A 19,092-nucleotide genomic window follows, 5' to 3' on the forward strand; every position below is an offset into this window, starting at 1 on the left:
CCGAAGGAGTTCGGAGTCCCGGATGAGATCGGGGACATGACGAGGAGTCTCGAAATGTTTGAGACGTAAAGATCGATATATTGGACGACTATATTCGGACATCGAAAGGGTTCCGAGTGATTCGGGTATTTTCGGGGGTACCGGGGAGTTACGGGAATACGAGGAAGAAGTAATGGGCCTCATGGGCCAAGTGGTGGAAGAGAGGAGCCAGGGCGCGCGGCCCCCCTAGGCCAAACCGAATTGGACTAGGGGGCCGGCCCCCTTTCCTCCTTTTCCTCCCTCTCCTTCCTTCTCCTTCTCCTTCCCTTCCTTCCCCTCTCCTTCTCCTTCCCTTCCTTCTCCTTCCTTCCCGGTGGGAGTAGGACTCCTCCCTGGCGCGGCCTCCCTTGGCCGGCCGCCCCCTCCCCCTTGCTCCTTTATATACGGGGGCAGGGGGCACCCCATGACACACAAGTTGATCTACGGATCGTTCCTTAGCCGTGTGCGGTGCCCCCTTCCACCATATTCCACCTCAGTCATATCGTCGCGGAGTTTAGGCGAAGCCCTGCGCCGGTAGAGCATCATCATCGTCACCACGCCGTCGTACTGACGGAACTCATCCCCGACACTTTGCTGGATCGGAGTCCGGGGATCGTCATCAAGCTGAACGTGTGCTGAACTCGGAGGTGTCGTACGTTCGGTACTTGGATCGGTCGGATCGTGAAGACGTACGACTACATCAACCGCGTTGTCATAACGCTTCCGCTTACGGTCTACGAGGGTACGTAGACAACACTCTCCCCTCTTGTTGCTATGCCATCACCATTATCTTGCGTGTGCGTAGGAATTTTTTTGAAATTAGTACGTCCCTAACACGAGAAAGCTAACGAAACAACCCATCAAGAAAAGGCCAAGCGAAGAAACAACCCATATCAACCGGGGAGCCTCTCCACCATCATGTTCCACATGCGCACGCAGTTGAACGGGTACTTGACGCCGGTGGACGCCGAGAAGCTGAAGTAGGCCCGCTTGCCGAGGATCATCAGCACGGCCATGCCGGGCCTGCTCTCGTTCTTGGCCACGTATGCCCGCAAGCGTCGCGACGCGCCGTTGTAGTCGACCCAGACCATGTAGAAGTCGTCGTTGACCGTGGTGTCGATGGGGGCGAGCTGGATGCCGAAGGGCGTGGGTGGAGCGGACGCCGTTCACATCGAGGCCGGCGTGGTTTTTGTCGAGGTCGTAGGGCTGCTTCACCATGTCCAGCTCCACGGCCGCGAACCCGTTGGCGGGGTCGCCGTCCATGGACGCGTTGGTGAGGCCCAGGTACCCGCCGTGGCTGCCGGGGGGCAGGCCGCCGCCGCCGTTGCTGGACGCAATGACGAACGCGAGGCCTTCGCCCTTGCTTGTCGCGTTGGCGCGGTAGAGGTTGATCCGGAACACGGTGGAGAAGGAGGCGACGTACCTGTCGCCGGCGGGTTCAGAGGCCCACAAGACTAACGGGGAGGAGAGGAAGACGCTGCCGGTCTGGTTGACAAGGAAGTTGTCGGGCCCGCTGGCGCTGTTGCTGTCCGGGGTGATCTGGAGCGTGTTCTGGGTGACGCTGGAGTTGCCGGCGAAGGTCAGGTTGGCGGGAAGCAGCACCAGCACCATGATCACCAGTGGTCACCATTGCAAACGCTGCCAGGACATCCCGCTAGACGCCAGGGAGGAGGACTCCGGAAAGGCTCCCCGGGCTTCCTCTCGCTGGAGGCAAAGCCAGGCAGCTGCTGGCCTTCTGTTTCACTCTCTGCTGCATCGTGTTCTGGCTAGCGGTGGTCGTCATCGGTGTGATCGTGCTCACCGTGTGCCTCATCTACCGCCCGTAGCCGCCGAAGCTCCGGTGACAGATGCGTCCCTGAACGTCGGGTACATGGACGAGCTGACCGTCCCCGGCGGCCCGGCCCACGGCCTCGCGCTCAACGCCGACCCTCACTGCTCTGGTCGCCATCACACAGCCAGTATCGATCAACGATTCGTTGGTTTATCCTGGTTGCAAAAGTTTGATCAGCCCTTCCACTCTCGTGCATCCATAGAATAGTCCCACCTCGCTTCATTAGATCGAATCAGTCAAGTTTATATACATGTTGCTTAGCAAATCAACAAGCAAGCTCGGAAATGAAACAAGTAGAGGGCAAAAAGAGGGATTGGTGTCCAGATGGCGAGCTCCGGCGGAGGCCGGGTGATGCAGCGAGGCGGGATGTGTGCGGCCGCGGCAGCGAGCGAGCAGGGGGCAAAGGTCAACGGGGGAGGCCTGAGGGGGAGAGAGAAGTTTGATTAGCGGGGTCAGCACGACGGACGGAGCAAGATGGAGAGGGAGGCGTGCGGGGGAGAGAGAAGTCGAGCAGTGGGGGCGGCTCGACGGACGGTAGTGCTAACCGGCCACATGAAGCAGAATAAAGTGGCGTTGGATGGATTTTTGTAGCCTTTGTCTAGCTGAGCTAGACATGCTGCTGGCTAGCCTATAGAAAAAAGGTTTACCAGAGACGAACCCTGAATTGCATTGGAATTCTTTCTTAAATATTGGTTTGTTCTTATTATTTTGTTCCAAACAGTGATTTCACTTTTTTGACTCATCATTTTGTGTTGTTCAAATGTCTTGGATCGGCTTGCTTCTAATCGATACCTTAATAAACACACCAGCTACAACGCTTTCAGATACAGTATGTGAGACCAATTGATTTTACTTTTTTCATTTGTTGCGGACGTACTTTAAGGCTAGAGGGACATCAAGCTTGGATACAACGACTCTGATGCTTGAAGTGTATGGAGGCTGCCTTTATAGGAGCAAAACTACCGTGGATGCTTTTATTAAATTAGGCCATGCTGACATCGTAGTCTTTTTTAGTTTCGATTGCATTTTAAAGGTCCTCATCTCATTTTAGTATATAATTTCATAGTTTTTTTTTATCTCTAGCACATCTCTATAGCTATTCTTGAGTCTTGAAAACGTGTTCATTTAGTAGGAGGATGAGGCCATGCGGGGATAATAGTTTTTCACCCGTTGCAACGCACGGACATATTTTAATTGTACAATTTTGAACAAAAGATTGTAACTTCCACAATTTTCTTCCTCGGTTCCTGATTTTAGCTCATTGCTCTTGTTTTTCCCTACTAGTGAAACTCTGGTAGACACGACGACAATTACATTATGTTTACACAATCACAAGAACAATCATTAGAGAGGAAAGTAGACTTTTTTTGCGGGATGAGTAACCATATTTGTGACTTTTTAAGATATGGAGTGCACTAGATTTTTTTCCAACATTACCTTGTTTTATCCATATTCATATAGAATTTGTCAAAGTTGGACAGAAGAACAGGCACTTTGTCAAAGTTGACTAGAAGAAGGTGCACACGGAGCAAGTTGGTGAAATGAACAAGATTTGACAATTCTCACTAAATTTTGAATCCACGTCAAAAAAGAGCAGTGCTACACACACGACACACTGCGCACGATTCATGGACGATACTTAAATCCAGCCGCACATGCACATCATTGAGAAGGACACCAGCGGCTGGATTAGCACGTCGTGCATATATCGGGCAGCAGTGTCGTCTGGGTAGCAGTTTCGGTCAAAAAATCTCCCGTTGCAACGCACGGGCATCTGTGCTAGTTATATTATAAAAAAGGAAGATCGTGCCTCCAGTCCCCGTCCGATGAGCTAGAATTCTATGAGTTATATTATATGTTTGGTTCTCTAGCTAAACATGCCCAGCCAGGCAATAGAATTCTAGCTCATCTAAGGCATAGCTCATACTCCCTCCGTTCCAAAATAGATGACTCAACTTTATACTAGTTGAGTCATCTATTTTGGAACGGAGGGAGTATGAGCAAGGCTACTTGTTTGGTTTATTTGCCTAGCCTCCACTAAACCACGTTCACAACGGCAGTTACTTGCTTAATAGGCTTGTGATCAATTCTTGCCGACGGAGGCGAGCCAAATCGGCTCTCCTCTCCGGGCATGGATTTTCTAGCCCATGCAGGCTAGTTTGCTAGGCAAAGCTAGCTTTTTTCTACTACACCAAACAGCCATCCTGGCTGGGCAAGGCTAGAGTTTGGCCTGCTTGAGATCCAAACGTATTCCGGCCGATTACCACTCGAACTCCTCGTCGTTGGTTAGTTGCCCTCGCCTTCCTCCCCCAAGAATCCAAGATCCACCCACAGGCGAGATCCAGCGTCGCAGATCTCAGGCACTGCAGATCAAATCTAGATCTGGCCCAGCCACCGCCGACCATGAGCGACAGATCGCCGTGCACCCTTCTGGTGCCCTTGGACAAGAGTTGCCTCTCCACAGCCGAGGGGATCCAGGCTGACCTCGAGGGGAGCGACGTCGGCGCCAAGGTCGACGCCCTGAAGCGCGCCATCATGCTCCTCCTCAATGGCTACACGGTCCCCAACCTCCTCGTCACCGTCGTCCGCTACGTCCTCCAATCCAAGGAACACATCATCCAAAGGCTCCTCCTTCTCTACCTCGAGGTCGTCCACAAACGGGACAAAGTCTCCGGCAAGATCATCCCAGAGATGATCCTCATCTCCCACAACCTACGCAACAACCTCCACCACCCCAATGAGTACATCCGCGGCGTGACACTGCGGTTCCTCCGTCGGCTGCGCGAGCCCGAGCTGCTTGAGCCGCTTATGCCCTCTATTCTTGCCAACCTCAACCACCCGCACCCTTTCGTCCGCCGACACGTGTTCTCTGCCATCTCAGCGATCTACCGTCGGCGTTATGGCCGGCGGCTCATCCCAGATGCTCCTTCTGTTGTGGAGCGTGCTCTCGCCATGGAACATGACCCAACAGCACGGAGGAACGCATTCCTCATGCTCTGCGACTGCTCGCAGGTTCTGGCCACCAGTTACTTGCTCGCCAATGCTGACCGCTTCGCCAAGTGGCCTGCCCCCCTCCAGATGGTCGCCCTCGGTTTCGTTCGCAAAGTCCATCGCAACCTCTGTTACAAGCCCTACAACCGTTGCATCCGCGTTCTCAGGAAAAGGTATATTGAGATCATCATTTCCCTCCTCTCCACTGGCACAACTGCTGTTATATATGACTGCGTGTGGACGCTGTTGCGTATGTCCAATGAACCGACCTTGATCCACGCTGCCGCAAAAACCTATTGCCAGCTGCTCACTTCACAGAGTGACAACAAGGTGAAGCTCATTATCTTGGACCGCCTGCATGAGCTTTGCACCTCACACCGTTATCTGATGGTCAATTTTACCATGGACATTCTGCGCTCACTCGCCAGCCATGATCTGGATGTAAGCAGGAAAGTTCTGGATTTGGTGCTTGGTTTGCTCACCACACAAAATGTGGATGACGTGCTGTATTACCTGAAGAAGAAGGTTTTTCAGACACCGAGCGTTCTGCTTGAGATGGCCGATGACTACTGCAATATGCTGGTGCAGGCGATCCATGCCTGTGCCATGGAGTACCCAAAAGTGGCTGTCTCAGTGGTGCCCATCCTCTTGAACTTCCTTGGTTGTGATGACGTTGCTTCAGCATATGATATTGTTCTGTTTGTTGGTGAGTTCATCGACTGAACGTTTTCTGCGTTCGCCCATTTTACGTGGGCTGATTGGTACGTTATGTAGGATCAAGGAATCCTTCATCTGTTCATGTGCTCTCTGGATCATTGGGGAGTACTCATGTTCGCTATCTGTAGTTGAGAGAGCCATTTCTACCATTAAGGAGGCACTTGGAGATGAGCCTTTCCATGCTGTCTCCCAGGAAAGAGAGTCAAGTGATTCATCCAAGCCAACCCATCCAGCGATGGACTCATCTACTGTATGTTCTAAGAGATGTGCTGTTCTTTCAAATCCCACGCATAATCTCAGAGTTTTCATTATGTCGGGTGATTTTCACTTGGCCGCTGTTGTTGCATGTACATTGACCAAACTTGTGTTGAGGCTGGGGGAGGTTCAGCCATCTAAGGTTTTAGCAAACAAGGCATCAGCAGAGTCCTTGCTGATTATGGTGTCCATACTGCAGCTGGGGAAGTCCTCTCATCTTCCCCACCCTATTGACAGCGACTCATATGACAGGATTATGTTCTGTGTTAGGTTGCTTTGTAGGACTGGTAATAATGCAAGGAAAGTTCAGTTGCTGTCATCCTGTCAGAGCTTCACAAAGATGCTTGCGGAGAAGCAATTCAGGAAGAATGAGAAGATGAGGGTTGAGTCACAGAATTCCCATGCATATCCTGATGATTCCGTTGATTTCGACCACCTGAAGAGCAGGAGGGTGAGAGAAATTACTTCTGACTTCTCTTACTTTTGGTTTCATGGAATTCATAATCCATTGTACTGCCTAATTTGAACACTGGTCACGAAGCATATGCCTTGAAACATTCATTAATCAATACAGTGGTGCATTTTCATCCCAAATTAAATCCTCCAACACAGAAATGAACATTTTCCTACTAGGCGTACTTTATATCCTTCAATAAATCTTTATCTTAGTATACAATCACTTATATTAGGAAAATTGGTCCTTGTTTGAGATATAGAAGTGTAACAGAGAATACATCCTTCAACAATGGTATCTGGAACTGTTTGTTGAATATAAAGAGACATAGGCCATATGGTTGATATGCGGCACAAAGATATGACCTTATCCTTTAATATGGCAACACCTGGACTGGGTCTGCGTTGAGCCCTTATATTTTTGCTTTGGTGATGGATTAGGTCACAAGGGACATACAAGGGGATATCCCATGGTGTATGCTCTTTGCAGATGATGTGGTGCTAGTTGACGATAGTCGGACAGGGGTTAATAGAAAGTTAGAGCTGGGGGGACTGATCTTTGAATCCAAAGGTTTTAGGCTTAGTAGAACTAAAATTTAGTACATGAGGTGCGGCTTCAGTACTACTAGGCACGAGGAGGAGGATAGCCTTGGTGGGCAGGTGGTAATTTAGAAGGACACATCTTTCGACATTTTGGGTCAATGTTGGAGAAGGACTGTGATATTGATGAAGATGTGATCCATCAAATTAAAGCTGGATGGATGCAGTGGCGCTAAGCTTCTGGCTTCCTCGGTGACAAGAGAGTGCCACAAAAGCTAAAAGGCGGGTACTGTAGGTAGGCGATTCGACCTGTGATGTTGTATGGAGCCTGAATGTTGGCCAACCAAAAGGCGACATGTCCAATATTTAGATGTAGCAGTGATGCGCATGTTGAGATGGATGTGTGCCACACAAAAAAGGAGCGGGTCTGGAATGAGGATATACGTGAGAGTTCGGGTAGCACCGATCGAAGAGAAGCTTGTCCAACATTGTCTGAGATGGTTTGGACACATACAATGCAGGCCTCCAGAGGCGCTAGTGCATCACGGACAGTTAAAGCGTGCTGATAATGTCAAGAGAGGTCGTGGTAGACCAAATTTGACATGGGAGGATTCCGTTTAGAGATATATGAAAGATATGAAGGACTGGAACTTCACCAAAGAACTATAGCCATGGACAGGGGTGTGTGGAAGTTGGCTAACCACGTGCCGGACCATGACTTGGTTTTGAGATCTTACGGGTTTGAACTCTAGCCTACCCCTTGTTTGGAACTAAAAGGCTCTCTTGTTGTAATATCAGAGGGATAGCAAAGCCTTGTTAGTTATATTATTGTATAATAATCATAGCTAATATCAAAGCCATAGTCTCTTTTTGGGGGCGTATTGAATTATTGTTCCGTGCTTCCTATATTCTATTAATTTTTTGTATTTTTTTGTAGGGAATGTGCCAACTTGAGTTGGAAGATGAGGTCCGAGATTATTTAAAGGCTGCAACGGGTGAATTTATGAAGGATGCAGGTTGTGCAAACAAATTGAACCCCCCTGTTCAGTTGACAGGGTTCAGTGATCCTGTGTATGCTGAAGGATTTGTTACTGTTAATCAATATTATGATACTGTACTTGATATTACAGTCATAAACCGGACAAAAGAGACAATGCGGAACCTGTATTTGGAGTTTGCAACATCGTGTAAAACCACAGTAGTTGAGCGCTCCCGGAACTACACCGTTGCTCCTCAGGCAGTCAAGAAAATCCAGGCTAACATTAAGCTTTCTTCAACAAACCTTGGAATTATAATTAGTCGCATCGTTTATGAGACTTCAGATGCAATGGAGTCTTCAGAGGTGATCCTAAAAGATATGTTCATTAACATTGCAGATTATATGACACCTGCTACATGTACTGATGTAGCTTTCCGCAATATGTGGGCTGAATGTTGTTGCAAAGTTAAGGTACAATAGATGCCTATAGTTCTTTGCATTTCACTCTGCTAAAAACAGCATGTCTTGCTATCATTCTTCTGCTCTTTTTCTACTGTAACTCATATGTGTTTGTCTTATACTAATTTTACTGTTCTTTTTCATCAGTTGAAGGTCAATACTGTGCTTCATGATGAGAAGGAATTTGTATATTTTATAATCAAGTCAACAAACATGACGTGTCTAACACCAATGTATGTTCAAAGAAAACTTACCTTTCACCTTAATCTTTGGGCAACTGTTTTTCCTGCTTTGATGCATTAGTGACACAGTATCTTCATGAATGCTATGTATACCTCAAGCACAGCAACACGCAACAACCTGTAAAGAGCATGATGTATATTTAATGGCAACAGAGCCATGGATTTGTTTAATATATTGTTTTTGTATTCCAGAAGATATACTAGATTGACCGTTGTTTGTTTGCATTGGCCATTACCATTAAGGTACAAATGTTTGTTTCCTAGGTTTCGGATGTAAGATTCTGATGTAATTAAGAACTGAGTATCGGATCACACTAATAGAAGAAATATACTTCAGTTCTTTTCACCAAACCAAACCTGCACACACTAGAGGTCCAAATGGACATTTTACTTCCCTTTACAGGAACTGATATGCTAAAACTATCCAGATGACCATATTTTCAATGTAGCGGTACATTCCCACTTCGAGAATTGCTTTTACTGAGATAATTTTTTGGATCACTGAGAAGTTGTTGCACTTAAGAATATAGCTGTAGGTGATACCCCCTGCATTGCTGCGGAATTGCTTGCAATATATTTCAGTAAGATTTGATTTGATTATATGAACATGAATATTGAAATTAATAATATTATAAGTAAAACTGAAAATACATGTAATTTTAAAATATTTATTTAACATAACTATCATAATATAATTAACACGTTTGAGCCTTTTTGCGTGCATGTTGCGTGTTGAGGTGGGCCTTTTTCCATAAGACTTTAGACAAATATGTTAGTGGATCAACTACTTTGTTTTAGGATTTGTAAGTGTGGGACTTGGTAGTAGGAAATAGAACTACTGATGCAGAGAGCATGCTGAAAAAATGTAGTTGCATGCCACTGCTTGTCAGATTGCTAAGGTAGGTGTCCTTTGTACATAGTATATCTTACTTCATATGAAACTTTGACACCAGGTCTGTGCTTGATGGGGACTGTGGATTAGTTGCTGCCAATCTCTACGCGAAGAGTGTGTTTGGTGAGGATGCTTTGGTGAACATCAGCGTCGAGAAGCAGGCCAACTGTAAACTCAGTGGCTGCATCACTATACGTGGTAATGTCCAAGGACTGGTTCTTAATTTGGCGCATGCAGTTATCGTTACACAGCAGGCTACAGTTGACGCAGCCATGAGCTTGTCAGAAGTGTGTCACAAGTATTGTGGTTAACCTTACAAACTAGATGGTCAGCATTACTGATGTCAGTATGAAGTGGGATATGGTGCATCTATGTTATATAAGCAATTTCGCATGCATGCCACTTCTTTTGAGTATCACTACATAATGCCCCACCCACGTTGCTGCGGAAACCGTGCGAAAACAAATGCATGAATAGGTGCTTAAAAACAACAAAAAATAATGAAAAATCAAATTTACAAAGGTTCTTGGTTTATATTTTGTAAACAATAAACCTACGAAGTACTTCCTCTGTTCCAAATACTTGAAGTTTTGGGTTTGTCCTAAGTCAAACCTTTTTAAGTTGGACCAAGTTTATACATCTACTACCTATGTATATGATGTTGTAGATATTAGCAAATTTTCTTTTAAAGTAGGTCAAACTTTAAGAAGTTTGACTTTGGACAAAACTAGAACTTGAAGTATTTTTGAACGGTGGTAGTATGTGACAAAATGATATGTAAAAAAAGTTTTTCTAAGATTTACCATCATAATCTATAGTACTATATCATGAATGTGTTGCAGCATTTGTTGATTTTTCCGTATAATGATAGGAATTATGTAAATGTGTGGAAACACAAAATATAGAAGTTAAATTTACGTTAACATATACTAGCAAACATGCCCCTTTTTTGCAACGGGAGGAAAACATCAAATGTCCCAGTCTAGTAGGCATGCCTCAAGACCTCCCTTCCACGCCTTCCCCGTGGAATCATGTCCTCTATTTTTACACGGTGCCCCACCCGTATCCCCTCTGGATGCTTCGTTGTGTCAAGATGAAACAAAGGTTGTCCCAAAGTAGGCGTTTACCTTTTTTAAAAGAGCAGTAGAGAGAATGCGATACGTGCTTGTTCCTGCTTGTTTCTTCTTTGTTGCATCTCCTTGCAAATGTAATGTTTGATGTGTCTGCATTGTTGCCTTGCGATGGATGTTATCCATTGTCGGCCCCTTCTCTTCTCAAGTGTCAATTCCGCATCAAAATTCTTCCCTGCTAGTTTCCGAGAATTGATTATGAATTCATACTTCTGCGAGACTGCCGCGCCATGGCCGCCATGCTGCAGTGCAGTCTGCCTAGCGCCTTGCTGGACTGCTGTTGCTTGCCGCTGTCCACCCCGCCTGCCTTGCTGTAGCCGCCTGGTGCCGGTCCATGCCTCTGCTGCCCGCAGGACTCTGGTCTCCCGTCTCAACCTGGTTGTAGTGCTGCACTAGGTAATTTTCTTGTGCCGAGACCATGTGTATATATTCAGTCGTGTGGTTTTGATGATTGATGCATTTGAAGATTGAAGTATTGAACTGAAATTGAATTGCAATGGAATTGTGTGTGTGTGTGTGTGCGCGCACGCGCGAGCACGTGTGTATTGATTGAATTCAAATTGATGCATTTTGATATCAAATTCATTTCCATTTTGTTGGATGCTTCATAGTTTACTTAAAGGCTTGATTTATTGTGTATGTTTTGTATGTTTTCTCATGGGGTATTGTGGGTAGTAATATGCGGCACTGGATTTTTTTTAGGCTTGGGGTTTGGTCCAATCTTGGCTCCGCCACTGGCAACATGTATAAATGTCACCGACGTGGTTTGGGGGTAGCAGGTGCTCGACATCATTGTTATGTCTTTGGCGGCTGGCGTGGGTGTGGAGGTCTTGCTTGAGGAGGTGTATTCTGTGTACAATGGCTGCCCCCGCAAAGTCGTCATGAGGCTCGACATTGAGTGGTGCCCAAATATAGCCATGTGCAGAGTCCTGCCGCGCTATCCCAGCTCTGCATCGACCAACGTTCCCTCATCCTCCAGCTAGGCTTCCTTACGGGACCTAGTTCGCCTTTGTATGTCAGCCTGGACGTGGAAGCTGACAGTTTGGGTCAGGACTACGTCCTCCAGTTGTTAAATTTGGAGAACCTACGCAGCATTGAAGCAGTGGAGATGGGCATGCCAGAGCTCCACCATGCTGGGTTGAACACTCGTCGTCATGGGGTTGGCATCAAAAAGCCACCACGGTTAGGGGAAGCGGGCCCACCCTGGAATTCAGGGAGGGGAGAGATTAGTCAGGGGAGAAGGATCAGTCTGTAAACTTGTCGGCGTTCTGGGAACGGGGGTCCTCAGACTTGCCTGCCTGCGGCGTGGCACAAAGGAGGCCCAGCACAACCCATCTTCATCAACACAAGCTCAAGACCCTCGCGAGGGGCCAAGCCTCGCGGGGCGGACGACAAGGAGCTTCCTCAGGCATGGCCTCGTCAGGCTGGCTCATGAGGAGGCGGAGAGTTCAAGGCGGGGTACCTCGCGAGGTGCCCATGACGCAAGCCATGACGACCAAGGGCGCCAGTCGGGCGCCAGCCTGCGCAATGTCCTTCTTTCCTCTTTGGTGCAAAGGGAGCAAGCGCAGGCGAGAGCATCAAGCAAAGGCGTCCATTTCGGTGCAACAAGACCAAGACCAGCCCAACGGCCGGAAGGAAGTCATTGTGGAGCCCAAGCCGGCGTCACCACCAGAGCCTTTGGCAGGCGAGGACCAACTTTAGTCAGGATAAGTGTACCCGCTGTTCCCCTTCAAAATGGCCAATTGTTGGCGCCCTTCCCGCTCAATATTTGGGAAGAGGCCCAGGGCCTTTGCCTATAAATAGGACTAGCCACCCCCAGGGTAGGGCATCCAAAACCCTCACCAGAAAATCAGTAGAGAGAGTGATTGAACTCCTCCCAGCAGTTCGTCGCACCAGCCAAGAACAGACCCTCGCGAGGCTGTTCTGCCTTGTACTGTTCATCATCAAGCCCAAGAGGCAGTCCACCACACCACACACTGGAGTAGGGTATTACACCACAATGGTGGCCTGAACCAGTATAAACCTTGTGTCTCTTGTGCTGCTCTGTTTGGTAGTTTAGATCCTAGCGATTCGGCGAGGAGCAAGCCGGTAGAGGGTTGAATCTTCGCGCGCACCCCAGTGTTCGAACCTCAAGGGTCTGCCGGAACCCGAAATCCGACATTTGGCACGCCAGGTAGGGGTGCGTCGGAATTTGCCTTCCGTCGTCTCGCTCTTCTCGACCATCGCATCCATGTCTGACGCTCGTCGGGCTCGCGCCGGGCGCCGAGCCGCCCTTGCTTCCCATGTCGTCCAGACGGCTCCCGTCGGCGGGCGTCCTCGTCGTTCCTCGTCGCCTGCCGTCAACACCGCCACCGGCCCGGCGGGGAACGGCCAGCGGGCATCGTCCCTGCGTTCCCCAGCGACCTCTAGGGAGGAGCCGCGCAGCTTCTTCCTCACCCACCCCGTCGCGCCGGCTCCTTCGGTCGTCGCGGCCCTCCTGGGCGGCTCGCAGGCGCCGCCCTCCAGCCGCCACGTCAAGCCATTCGTCCGCCAGGTCGGCGCCGCCTCCACGCGGCAGGGGGCTCCCTCGGGCCGGACGGAGCCGTCGGCCGGGCTGACCTTCGACTCTGAGGACCACCCCACCAACTCGGCCTGCTCGGGTGCGCTCCCCATGCTCTGCACACCCACCATCTGCCAGGTGGCCGTCACTAGGACCCTCATTGATGGTGGCGCGGGCCTCAACGTGCTCTCAGTTGAGGCCTTCAACCTCCTCTGCATACCTCGGGGGCGGCTGCAACCCAGCCGGCCTTTCTCGGGCGTCGGAGGCGGGTCGTCCAGCTCCTTGGGGCAGATCCGACTTCTGGTGACTTTCGGCACCTACGACAATTTTCGCACGGAGCTGGTCGACTTCGACATTGCCCCCATTGGCCTCCCCTACAATGCCATCCTCGGCTATCCAGCATTGGCCAAATTCATGGCCGCGACTCACCCGGGGTACAACCTCATGAAGATGCCCGGGAGCAACAGCGTCCTCACCGTGCCCGGGGACACTGAAGGTGCGCTACGAGTACTCAAGCTCGCCCTCAAGACGGCGGCGGCCGCGCGGCCGGCCGACGCCGAAACCCCCAAGCCCAAGGGGGCTGCGCCGACCAAGAAGAAGCAGTTGTTCACCCAAGACAAGGCGGAGACCAAGCAGATACCTGTCGACGAGGACGGGTCCACTAACGCCACTTTCACCATAGGCGCCAACCTCGAGCCCGAGCAGGAGGAAGCCCTGGTCAAGTTCCTGCGTGCAAACAAGAAGGTGTTCGCCTGGGAGCCCGATCAGCTGGCAGGGATCCCACGGGGCGTAATCGAGCACCACCTCAACGTGTGTCCCAACGTGCGTCCCGTGAAGCAGAAGGCGAGGAGGCAGTCCACTGAAAAGCAGGCCTTCATCGTCCAAGAGACCCGCAAGCTAGAAGCCGCAGGGGTTATTCGCGAGGTCCGATACCCGGATTGGTTGGCCAACCCCGTGGTTGTGCCAAAGAAGGGAGGAAAGGAACGCATGTGTGTCGACTTCACAAACCTCAACAAAGCATGCCCGCAAGATCCGTTCCCGCTCCCTCGCATCGACCAGATCGTCGATTCCACCGCTGAGTGTGACCTGTTATGCTTCTTGGATGCCTTCTCCGGGTATCACCAGATCAAGATGGCGGTGGAAGACGTGGAGAAGACGGCCTTCCTAACCCCGTGTGGGGTGTACTGCTATACATGCATGCCATTCGGACTACGCAACGCGGGGGCAACCTTCCAGCGGCTCATGCACATCACCTTGGGCCCGCAGCTCGGGAAGAATGTGGAGGCTTACGCCGACGACATCGTAGTGAAGTCTCGCGAGGCCAAGACCCTGATACAAGACCTGGAGGAAACCTTCGCGAGCCTCAACGCAGTGAGCCTGCGACTCAACCCGGAGAAGTGTGTGTTTGGAGTCCCCTCGGGCAAGCTCTTGGGTTTCCTCGTATCCCACCGAGGCATCGAGGCCAACCCAGAAAAGGTCAAGGCAGTTGAGGACATGAGCCCACCAAAGACCCTCAGGGAAATGCAGAAGCTCACGGGGCACGTGACGGCGCTGGGGCGCTTCATCTCCCGATTGGGGGAGCGGGCGCTGCCTTTCTTCCAGCTGATGAAGAAAAAGGGGCCCTTTGAATGGACTGAAGAGGCCGACAAGACGTTCCAAGATCTCAAGAGATACCTAACCAGCCCTCCAGTGATGGTGGCCCCGCGCCCTCAAGAGCCCTTGGTACTCTACCTTGCCGCCACTCCCTACTTCGCTATCGCAGCCCTGGTGGCAGTTAGAGAGGAGCGTCAGGCCAAGACCACGGCGGCCACCCGAGCCAAGGCAAAGCTGGATCAAAAGGGACTTGTGGAAGTCACCACCATGACGGAGGAAGATCATCCGCCGCAGCGGAGCGCACCAGGGGCGGGAGAGGCCCTCCCTCCAGGCAACCAGCTTCTGGAGCCTCCACCACCTCAGGAGGCACCATGGCTTCCGGAGGACGCCACCAGCACCGACGCCCCAAGCCTCGTCGAGCACCCGGTGTACTTCGTCAGCACGGTGTTACGGGATGCGAGGGCACGGTACCCCATGCCGCAGAAGCTCCTCCTCGCGCTGCTGGTGGCTTCGCGCAAGCTGCGGCACTACTTCCAGGGTCATCCAATCAAGGTTGTCTCGGCATACCCCTTGGAAAGGGTGCTCAGGAGCCCTAACTCAGCCGGAAGGGTCGCCGAGTGGAACATTGAACTGCAAGCATTCCAGCTCGAATTCAGCACGACCAGAGTCATCAAGGGGGCCGCGCTGGCAGATTTCGTGGCCGAATGGACAGAGGCACCGGGCCTCAGGGCCGGCGAGGATCGATCCCTTCCCCAGGAAGCGAGGTGCCAGAAGGCTGGGTCATGTACTTCGACGGAGCGTTCTCCAGGCAGGGCGCTGGGGCTGGGGCGGTGCTCATATCTCCCGCTCAGGACAAGCTCTACTACGCCGTGCAGCTCTGTTTCCAGCAAGGCGAGAAGGTCTCCAACAATATAGCAGAGTACGAGGGACTGATAGCGGGCCTGAAGGCCGCCGCTGCCCTGGGAGTGAAGCGTCTTACTATCAAGGGCGATTCGCAGCTCCTTGTCAATTTCTCCAACAAGGTATACGAGCCAAGAGATGAGCACATGGAGGCCTACCTAGCGGAGGTCCGCAGGATGGAGAAGCAGTTCTGGGGGTTGGAGCTGCAGCACGTGTCCCGCGGCACTAATCAAGAGGCCGACGACATCGTAAAACGAGCCTCCAGGCGGTTGCCCCAGGAGCCGGGCGTCTTTGAGGAACGGCTCTTCAAGCCTTCGGCCTGCCACCATTGTCGAGCACAGCACAACCTCGGGTGGAGCTTCCTCAGCCACCTGCCTCGGGAGCCCCAGCCTGTGGCCCGGCCTCAGGAGCACGCCTGCTCCTGACGATGGAGCCTCAGGAGGGGTGCTGGATCACAGAGCTCAGGAGCTACTTAACGCAAGGGACCTTGCCGGAGAAGGAGGAGGCAGAGCGTGTGGCGCGGCAAGCCACAGCGTACTGCATCATGGACGGAGAGCTCTACCGGAAACGATTGAACGATGTGTCCCTGCGCTGCATCACCAGGGAACAAGGAAAGGAACTGCTGGCAGATATACACGGTGGAGACTGTGGGCATCATTCGTCGTCACGGACCCTCGTCGGCAAGGCGTTCCGCAGCGGTTTCTATTGGCCCACTGCGCTCAATGACGCTGTTGAACTTGTGAAGGCTTGCGAGGCCTGCCAATTCCATGCCAAGCAGATCCATCAGCCGGCAGGAGGTCTGCAAACCATACCCCTCACATGGCCATTCGCGGTCTGGGGGCTGGATATCCTGGGCCCTTTTCCTCGGGCGCCAGGGGGCTATCGCTACCTCTACGTCGCCGTGGACAAGTTCACCAAGTGGGCCGAAGTCGAGGCCGTCCGCACCATCCCTGCTGGTTCTGCGGTCAAGTTCATCAAGGGCATTGTGAGCCGGTTCGGAGTGCCGAACCGCATCATCACTGACAACGGTTCGCAGTTCATCAGTAACCTTTTCAAAACATATTGTGCTAACCTTGGGACGCAGATATGCTATGCTTCGGTGGCGCACCCCCGAAGCAACGGCCAGGCCGAGCGGGCCAACGCAGAAGTCCTGAGGGGCCTCAAGACCAGGACATTCAAGAAGAAACTGGAGGCCTGCGGCAGAGGCTGGTATGACGAGCTTCAGTCCGTGCTGTGGTCCATCCGCACAACTGCGACCAAGCCGACTGGAGAGACCCCCTTCTTCCTAGTCTACGGAGCCGAAGCGGTCCTCCCTCACGAGGTCAGGCGTCGATCCGCGCGGGTCCTGGCGTTTGATGAGACGCTGCAGGACGCCATGCGGGGGACGGACCTCGTGCTGGGGGAGGAGTGTCATTGAGAAGCCGCGCTGCGAGCGGCAAGGTACCAGCAGGCACTCCGGCGATACCATTGCCGCAACATCCGCCCCAGAACTCTCGAGGTAGGGGACCTCGTGCTCCGGCGGGTCCTCTCCAAGGAGGGACTGCATAAGCTCTCTCCTATGTGGGAGGGCCCGTTCAAGGTTGTTCATGTTTCCAGGCCCGGCTCCGTGCACTTGGAGACTCAGGAGGGAGTACCTGTATAGAACACGTGGAACATCCAGCACCTCCGGAGGTTTTACCCCTGAAAAGGCCCAGAGCCTGTGAAGCAGGCAAATGCCTGTGAAGCTCATCTTTCTGGAAAAGGCCCAGAGCCTGTGAAGAAGGCAAATGCCTGTGAAACTCATCTTTTTGGAAAAGGCCCAGAGCCTGTGAAGAAGGCGAATGCCTGTGAAGCTCATCTTTTTGGAAAAGGCCGAGAGCCTGTGAAAAAGGCGAGTGCCTGTGAAGCTCATCTTTTTGGAAGAGGCCCAGAGCCTGTGAAGAAGGCAAATGCCTGTGAAGCTCATCTTTTTGGAAAAGGCCCAGAGCCTGTGAAGAAGGCGAATGCCTGTGAAGCTGTCGCATTTTGGAAAGGGCCCGGAGCCTGTGAAGAGGGCCAACGCCCGTGAAGCTTGCTTCCCCGAAGAAAGGCCCGGAGCCTGTGAAGAAGGCCAACGCCTGTGAAGCTCGCCGCTCGTGACACTCTCACGTAATAATGAGTTGGGGCTGTACATGCCCCGGAGTCTCAGGGGTGCCGGCCTCAGGCCCTGGGGCTCCCTCCCACGTCCAGTGGCAGCACTTAGCTCCGCGCTGGTGAGAAGACGTCGAAGACTAGACTAGGTGCCGGACGCGGCTTTTTCATTTGCTTTCTGCAGTTGGCTAGTTCATTCTCATTTGGAGTTTTTATCGAAATTGTCGCCGCCTTTTGACCTGTGGTTCTTCGACTTTTTTCGCTCTCTAGCCGCGATTTCTCTTGCACGGGGGCTCGTGAGGCGGAAGCCCCGGGAGCCCTCGCGAGCGTTCCTGCCCCTATCCCTCGAGTTTCACGGCCCGGGTCCACCACCGGAGCACCCTTCCGGACCATGCCTCACAGGCACCACGACACGAATACAGGGCCTGGGTCGGTCGCCCCTGCGGCTGAGGCTAGGGATTACTTGCGAATGGGCATACAACACAAAGGAACAATACCGGGATAACAAAAAACAGTACAATGATTGACGACGTTAACCCAAACGCGCCCCCACGGGGCCACACATTGTTGTCCTTTTTGCGCAGGAGAAAAGAAAGGAAAGAACAAAAGCAGATGAAGCACGTCTCGCGCCGGCCTTCCTGGAAGACTCGACCGCCTCCGGAGCTCAGGCAGACTCCCTCTCGCGCTTCACCGGGGCGCGACGGCGAGCGGACCCGCTGCCGCCCTCCAAGCAGGCGCGACGGCGTGGAGGCTGGCCGCGGCCGCCGCTAGAAGAGTCGCTACCCGAGTTTTGGTCATGGGCCCAAGGATAATTCTTCGCGGTGCCATACCAATTGACTCAAACATAGGTGGCTCCGGCCACCGCCCTCTCTCCTTGAGAGGTTTTGGTTCGTGTTTGGTCCTCGTTGTCTTTTTACTTTCTTTTGAGCCGTGTTTGTGTTTGAGTTGCTTCGTGTGTGCTCGTTTGCGTGTCCGGTTGCTTGAAGTTTGCATTGCAAAGGCCATGTTTTTCCGTTTTGTAGAAACATGGACTTTCTTGGGTGTATGGTACTACCGTGGCTCGCCACAGTACTACCGCTGGAGATGGATGGCTCCTGTGCTTGCATAGCTGCGCCCACGACACAGTACTATCGCTTCCATCGCGACAGTGATATTTTTACTGCCGCTGGAAGAGTGGTACTACCGCCCTGTGTGTGGTACTTCTGCCCGGGCGGTACTACCACGATGACCTGCGGTACTACCGCGCTATCGTGAGCGCGTGGGGGTTAAGAGCAGGCAGGGGGAGTTCCAACTCCCCCATACCCATTCATCTCTTCCCCTCACATCGTCTCTCTCTCTCTCTCTCTCTCTCTCTCTCCTGCCCAAGAATGACACCGAAGGACCTCATCGGATCTCCGTCTCCGGCCACTCTCCTCGCATTCCGACCGGTGGGATCGATCACCAC

The 19,092-nt window shown here is 52.0% G+C and overlaps 1 pseudogene; it reads left to right on the plus strand.

Moving 5' to 3' along the window:
* Positions 1–3,854: 3,854 nt before the first annotated feature.
* On the plus strand, positions 3,855–9,779 carry LOC123121642 (coatomer subunit beta-1-like; annotated as a pseudogene).
* Positions 9,780–19,092: the final 9,313 nt, after the last annotated feature.

The sequence above is a fragment of the Triticum aestivum genome, chromosome 1B (assembly GCF_018294505.1).
Source record: "Triticum aestivum cultivar Chinese Spring chromosome 1B, IWGSC CS RefSeq v2.1, whole genome shotgun sequence".
NCBI classification, from domain to species: domain Eukaryota; kingdom Viridiplantae; phylum Streptophyta; class Magnoliopsida; order Poales; family Poaceae; genus Triticum; species Triticum aestivum.